General features: G+C 44.3%; 1 long non-coding RNA gene across 1 annotated transcript; it reads left to right on the top strand.

Moving 5' to 3' along the window:
- The first annotated feature begins 2,582 nt into the window (after window positions 1-2,582).
- On the top strand, window positions 2,583-7,844 carry LOC116986111. Its single transcript, XR_004415420.1, has 2 exons — window positions 2,583-2,688; window positions 7,278-7,844. It is a non-coding gene; the product is annotated as an uncharacterized LOC116986111 (long non-coding RNA).

Below are 7,844 nucleotides of genomic sequence, written 5' to 3'. Positions count from 1 at the left end.
ATTTCCTCCAAATCCAAGGCGTAGCTATGGGCACACTCATGGGCCCCAGCTATGCCTGCCTCTTTGTCGGGTACGTCGAACAATCCTTGTTCAAGGCGTACCGTGGCCCTATCTCCGAACTCTACCTCCGCTACATCAACGACTGCACAGGTGCTACCTCCCGCACCCATGCAGAACTCACTGACTCCATCCATTTCACCACTAACTTCCATCCGACACTCAACTACACCTGGACCATTTCCAACATCTCCCTACCGTTTCTAGACCTCACTATCTCCATCGCAGGCGACAGACTTCTGATCGACATCTACTATAAACCCACTGACTCCCATGGCTATCTGGACCACACTTCTTCCCACCCTGCCTCCTGTAAGGACTCTATCCCCTACTCCCAATTCCTCCATTTACACCGCATCTGTACCCAGGATGAGGTGTTCCAAACCAAGGCATCAGAGATGTCCTCATTCTTCAGGGAATAGGGGTTCCCCTCTTCGACTATAGATGAGGCTCTCACCAGGGTCTCTTCTATACCCCGTAACTTTGCTCTCATTCCCCATCCCCCCACTCGTAACAAGAGCAGAGACCCCTTAACCATATAACAATTACAGCACGTAAAACAGGCTATCTCGGCCCTTCAAGTCCGTGCCGAACACTTATTTTCCCCTAGTCCCATCTACTTGCACTCAGACCATAACCCTCCATTCCTTTCCCGTCCATATACCTATCCAATTTATTTTTAAATTATAAAATCGAACCTGCCTCCACCACTTCCACTGAAGCTCATTCCACACAGCTACCACTCTCTGAGTAAAGAAGTTCCCCCTCATGTTACCCCTAAACTTCTGTCCCTTAATTATCAATTCATGTCCTCTTGTTTGAATGGTCCCTACTCTCAATGGGAAAAGCTTATCCACGTCAACTCTGTCTATCCCTCTCATCATTTTAAAGACCTCTATCAAGTCCCCCCTTAACCTTCTGCGCTCCAAAGAATAAAGACCTAACTTGTTCAACCTTTCTCTGTAACTTAGTTGCTGACACCCAGGCAACATTCTAGTAAATCTCCTCTGTACTCTCTCTATTTTGTTGACATCCTTCCTATAATTAGGCGACCAAAATTGTACACCATACTCCAGAATTGGCCTCACCAATGCCTTGTACAATTTTAACATTATGTCCCAACTTCTATACTCAATGCTCCGATTTATAAAGGCCAGCACACCAAATGCTTTCTTTACCACCCTATCTACATGAGATTCCACTTTCAGGGAACTGTGCACAGTTATTCCTAGATCCCTCTGTTCAACTGCATTGCTCAATTCGCTACCATTTACCATGTACGTCCTATTTTGATTTGTCCTGCCAAGATGTAGCACCTCACACTTATCAGCATTAAACTCCATCTGCCATCTTTCAGCCCACTCTTCCAACTGGCATAAATCTCTCTGTAGACTTTGAAAATCTACTTCATTACCCACAACACCACCTATCTTAGTATCATCTGCATACTTACTAATCCAATTTACCACACAATCATCCAGATCATTGATGTACATGACAAACAACAGTGGACGCAACACAGATCCCTGAGGCACCCTACTAGTCACCGGCCTCCAACCTGACAAACAGCCATCCACCATTACTCTCTGGCATCTCCCATTCAGCCACTGTTGAATCCATCTTGCTACTCCACCATTAATACCCAACAATTGAACCTTCTTAACCAACCTTCCATGAGGAACCTTGTCAAAGGCCTTACTGAAGTCCATATAGACAACATCCACTGCTTTACCCTCATCAATTTCCCTAGTAACCTCTTCAGAAAATTCAAGATTAGTCAAACATTACCTTCCAGGCACAAATCCATGTTGACTGTTCCTAATCAGACCCTGTTTATCCAGATGCTTATATATATTATCTCTAAGTATCCTTTCCGTTAATTTGCCCACCACGTCAAACTAACAGGTCTATAATTGCTAGGTTTACTCTTAGAACCCTTTTTAAACAATGGAACAACATGCGCAGTACGCCAATCCTCCGGCACTATTCCCGTTTCTAATGACATTTGAAATATTTCTGTCATAGCCCCTGCTATTTCTACACTAACTTCCCTCATCCTTCTCCTTGTCCTCACCTTCCACCCTACCAGCCATCACATACAACATACAACAGATAATCCTCCGACATTTTCAGCTCCTCTAACGGGATCCCACCACTGGCCACATCTTCCCATCTCCTCCCCTGTCTGCTTTCCGCAGAGACCGCTCCCTCCGTAAGTCTCTGGTCGATTCTTCCCTTCCCACCCAAACCACACCCTCCCCGGGTACTTTCCCTTGCAACCACAGGAAATGTTACACTTGTCGCTTTACCTCCCTCCTTGACTCCATCCAAGGACCTAAGCAGTCTTTCCAGGTGCGGCAGCGGTTCAGTTCGCAATAACCAACCTGATCTCAGCACTTCAACTCCCCCTCTCATTCCGAATCCGACCTTTCTGTCCTGGGCCTCCTCCATGGCCAGAGTGAGTCCCACCGTAAATTGGACGAGCAGCTTGGGTAGTTTACACCCCAGTGGCATGAACACTGAGTTTCCCCAGCAGTTTTGTCTAGCTGTGAGGTTCATCCAATGCTTTTAACAAGTACGACAGGCTGACAGTCCTGTGTCAGATTTGAATCCAAGCAGAACCCGGGGAAGGTAAGATATATTATTATCTGACCCTTTTGCATGTGCCTCTGTGTTAACTAAGGGGTTTGCTGTAGAGGAATTATTTACTTAAGAATCATCCCTTTGAAGATTGAAGTCATGGTTCCTGTTTATTGTCGGTAACTTGCTTCACATGGACAACTTTCATGGTGAGCTACAGGATTTCAAAGTTGCCCCTACAATGTGTACTGGAAGTGAAGGGACAGGGAGTTTATTTACATCCTCTAGGATCAATGCCCACAAAATAAAGTTCTCTTTAATTGACCTTACTGTCTTTGATATGGACAATGAGTGGATTTGCATTTGATTGGGAAAAGTAGAATTGAACTTGGGAAATTTCCAATTGACTGAAATGAAATTCTTGATGAATTTCAAGGAATAATGCCAGCTTTCAGCTGTACAGCCATAGACTCTTGTAGCATGAAATGGGTCCTTCAGGCCCCTGTGTCTGTGCTGTCCATTAGGTACTGTATCCACTAATTCTATTTTCCAATACCTGCCCTGTTGCTACATTGCTGGGCATTTCATATCCTCACTTAAACACTTAGATATCATAAGAGTACCTGCCTCTACCAATTTCTCCGGCAGTGCCTTATAGATTTCAACCAACCTTTTGGTGAAGAAATTCTTCCTCAAATCCCCTCCAAATCTCACATCTCTGGTTAAAATACCTCTGTTTACTGCCTTCCTTCAGAAGTTTGTCCATCAGTCTGGCTCCCGCTCTGCTCCAAGTACAGCAAGATTGTCCACTCTCCACTCATGGTCGGGGAAGTTCCTCTGCACCCTCTCCACTCCAATCACATGGTTAAGTCTTCTACCCTTGAATGTGAGCGTGACGAGAGGAAAAGCTTGTTTGCAGTAAATGTGGAATGTTAACTTCATTTCTCTCCCCACAGGTGCTAAATGACTTGTTGAGAGTCTCCAGAATTTTTTATTCTTTTTCAGATCTCCAACGTTGTTTGAAGTTCAAATGATAAATCGTCCAGCCAAAGATATAACAGCGTGGCTTGAGGCTATGATTGAAATGTACCAGAAGATGCAAATCAACACATTCAAGGAACAGGGGGCCAAGGAGACCGAAGAAAGGCATGTCGATTGCCTCATACATTTCAATCATAGCCTTAAGTCACGCTGGCTGGACTTGGTTCATCATTTAAACATCAAACAACTGGATGCTGGAAATCTGAAAAAGAATAGAAAATTCTGGAAACACTCAGCAAGTCATGTGCACCAGCAGAGAGAGAAATGGAGTTGACAATCCACATTTTGTTTTTAGTTATAGATTTCAGTATAGGAGTAAAGAGGTTATTCTGCAGTTGTATAGGGCTCTGGTAAGACCACATCTGGAGTGTTGCGCGCAGTTTTGGTCTCCTAATTTGAGGAAGGACATCCTTGTGATTGAGGCAGTGCAGCGTAGGTTCACGAGATTGATCCCTGGGATGGCGGGACTGTCATATGAGGAAAGATTGAAAAGACTAGGCTTGTATTCACTGGAGTTTAGAAGGATGAGGGGATATCTTATAGAAACATATAAAATTATAAAAAGACTGGACAAACTAGATGCAGGAAAAATGTTCCCAATGTTGGGTGAGTCCAAAACCAAGGGCCACAGTCTTAGAATAAAGGGGAGGTCATTTAAGACTGAGGTGAGAAGAAACTTTTTCACCCAGAGAGTTGTGAATTTGTGGAATTCCCTGCCACAGAGGGCAGTGGAGGCCAAGTCACTGGATGGATTTAAGAGAGAGTTAGAGCTCTAGGGAATCAAGGGATATGGGGAGAAGGCAGGCTCGGGTTATTGATTGGGGACGATCAGCCATGATCACAATGAATGTTGGTGCTGGTTCGAAGGGCCGAATGGCCTCCACCTGCACCTATTTTTCTATGTTTTATGTTTCTATGTTTCTATCTGTTTCTGATAGAATTAGTTAACTTTCATTTGGGACGTGTGGTCCTGCTGGTTACATTTGCTATGTGTATATACACACTGAACTTTTTTTTTCTCTCTCTCGTTTATCATATTGTTTACAGTGTACTATGTTTACATATCCTGTTGTGTTGCAGCAAGTAAGAATTTAATTGTTCTATCTGGGACACATGACAATGAAACACTCTTGACTCTTGACTTAACTGTGTTGAATTCACATGCCTGGAAATTCAATTTAGCCCAAAAAGAAAGAAACATAGAAAAATAGCAACAGGCCCTTTTGCTCCTGAAGCCTTCTGTAAAACGCAATTATAACTGATTCTCTAACTCAATACCATAGACTAGAAATATGGGTCTCTCCTCAGGGCACCTGTGTGGGTAATTATTGTGGAGAATGATTTGTCACCTGTCCTCACTAATTATGTTCTATGGATCAGGAAGTCAAGGATCCAGTGGCAGAGAGGTGTGCTGACACCTACTGTACGTCCCAACGTTTTTGGCTAGGAGTATGGTGTTGACGGCAGAGCTGTAATCAGTAGGGGGCTTTTATACATACATTAAAAACAAAAAGGGAGAACAGAGAGAAGATAGAACTGCTCAAAGATAAAGGAGGGATTTTAAACGTTGATGCCAAGCGGGATGTCGGTGAGGTACTAAACAAGTACTTTGCATCGATATTAACAAGTGTGGAGAATACCAATGTGTATGGGCATTGGGGTCAAGGCGGAGGTCCAAGAGGACTGGAGAGTAGCTAATTTTGTTCCTTTGTCTAAGAAGGGAAGTGGGGAAAATGATAGGCCAGTGAGGTGCATGATAGTGGTAGGGAAGCTATTGGAGAGGATTCTCTAGGATAGAATGTACTCCCATTTGGAAGGCAATGGGCTAATTGGGCCAGCATGATTTGTACCCGGCAGGTCAAATCTTACTAACTTGATTGAGTTTTTTGAGGCGGGGATGAAGGTGATCCACTCCACAGTGGATTTTGGCTGCATGGAGTTTGGTAAGGCATTAAATAATGTTGCCCGTGGTAGGCAGATCCAGATGATCAAGATGCATGGTGTACACATGGCTTGGCCATATGGATTCAGAACTGTTTTACTGATAGAAGACGGAGGGTTGTGGTAGGCGGGCGTTATTCCAGCTGGAGGCCTGAGACCAGTGGAGATCTGCAGGGATTTGTGCTGGGACATCTGCTGTTTGTGATATATATAAATGGATGCAAATATAAATGGGTTGGTTCGTACCTTTGCAGACAGCAACAAAATTGCTGGAGTGCAGGCAGTGAGGAAAGCTTCATAGTGTGCAGTTGAATATAGGTCAACTACAAATATGGGTGGAGAACTGGCGGATGGAGTTTAATTTGAACAAGAGAGAGGTGTTGCACTTTGGGAGGGCAAATGTAAGGAGAAAATATACAGATAATCGCAAGGCCCTTAATAGCAGGGCTCTTGGGGTCCAAGTCCATAGCTTCCTGAAAGTGGCAACACAAATAGATAGAGTGGTAAAGAAGGTGTATGCCATGCTTGCCTTCATTGGTTGGGGCATTGAATATAAGAATTGGGAAGTCATGATGCTGCTCTATAAGACTTTGATTCAGGGATGTATTGCATGCAATTCTGGTTGCCCATTGCAGGAAGAATGTGGAGAAGGTGTAGAAGTTTACCACAATGCGGTCTGGATGAGGTGGTATCAGCCACAAGGAGAAGTTGGACAAATTTAGATTGTTTACAAGGTTAATTCCCGGGATGGCGGGAATTATGGTGAAAGAATGGAGCAGCTGGGCTGGTACACTCTGGAGTTTAGAAGGATGAGAGGATATCTCATTGAAACATATAAGATTGTTAAGGGTTTAGACATGCTAGAGGCAGGAAACATGTTCCCGATGTTGGGGGAGTCCAGAACCAGGGGCCACAGTTTAAGAATAAGGGGTAAGCCATTTAGAACGGAGACGAGGAAACACTTTTTCTCACAGAGAGTGGTGAGTCTGTGGAATTCTCTGCCTCAGAGGGCGGTGGAGGTGGGTTCTCTGGATGCTTTCAAGAGAGAGCTTGATAGGGCTCTTAAACATAGCAGAGTCAGGGGATATGGGGAGAAGGCAGGAATGAGGTACTGATTGGGGATGATCAGACATGATCACATTGAATGGCAATGCTGGCTCGAAGGGCCGAATGGCCTACTCCTGCACCTATTGTCTATTGTCTATTGTCTTTCTCTGGAACACCCGAGCTTGAGGTGACACCTGATGGGAGTATATACAATTATGAGAGGTGTAGATAGGGTGCACAATCAGAAGCATTGTCCCAGGGTGGGAATGTTGACTAAAGGACATTGCTTTAAGGTGAGAGGGGCAAAGTTTAAAGATGTATGGGGCACGTTTTTACACAGACAGTAGTGGGTGCCAGGAATATATTGTCAGGGGTGTTGGTGGAAGAAGTTATATTAGTGACATTTAAGAGGCTTTTAGATAAGCATTGAAGCGTTGCCAATGGTGGAATATGGATCATGTGCTGGCAAATGAGATTAGTTTATCTTGGCATCTTGTTCGGTACAGACATTGTGGGCTGAAGGATCTGTACTTTTGTTGTACCTATGTTGTACTTTTCTATGTTCTATGTTCAGTAAATAGGAATTTGACCCTGGTGTGCTTGTTATCCAGATGTTCCAGCAATGAGTGTAAGTCCGGGGAGATGGCATCTGCTGTGGATCTGTGGTGAACATAGGCTGCAGTGGATCAAGGCTGCCTGGGAGGCCAGAGTTAATGAGTGCCGTTGGAAGCATTTAATGACGGTGGATGTCAGCGACTGGACGGTATTCATTAAGGCACACAACCTTGCTATTCTATTACACATTAGCCAAACTGAATAACGTCCAACACACTCTGAGGAGTGCATTCTCACAGCGTCAGGTCACAATGCAGCTGCACTTGTAATCGAGTCCAACTTGACACATTTGCTGTGTTTAGCTAACTGGCTGATGTACTGGCGGCCCGTGGTCACGGTGGGGTAGTTGGTGCAACGTGAATCCTTGCCTACATCTCCTGGCGTGAAAACGGAACAGTTTCTGGTGACCCATCTCCGACGTGGCTGAAGCAAATTTAATTTATTTTATTAAGGCAGCAACAGCAGATCGGTTGAATTAAAATCTGGTCTCTTGAGTCATAAATTAAAAAACGGTTTTCACGTAGAAAACAAGAAGTTGGAATAAATGGGTACTTTTCAGGCTG

The sequence above is a fragment of the Amblyraja radiata genome, chromosome 23 (genome assembly GCF_010909765.2).
Source record: "Amblyraja radiata isolate CabotCenter1 chromosome 23, sAmbRad1.1.pri, whole genome shotgun sequence".
Classification (NCBI taxonomy): domain Eukaryota; kingdom Metazoa; phylum Chordata; class Chondrichthyes; order Rajiformes; family Rajidae; genus Amblyraja; species Amblyraja radiata.
Note: the sequence above shows the minus strand (reverse complement) of the source record. Positions and strands in the feature narration are given on the sequence as shown.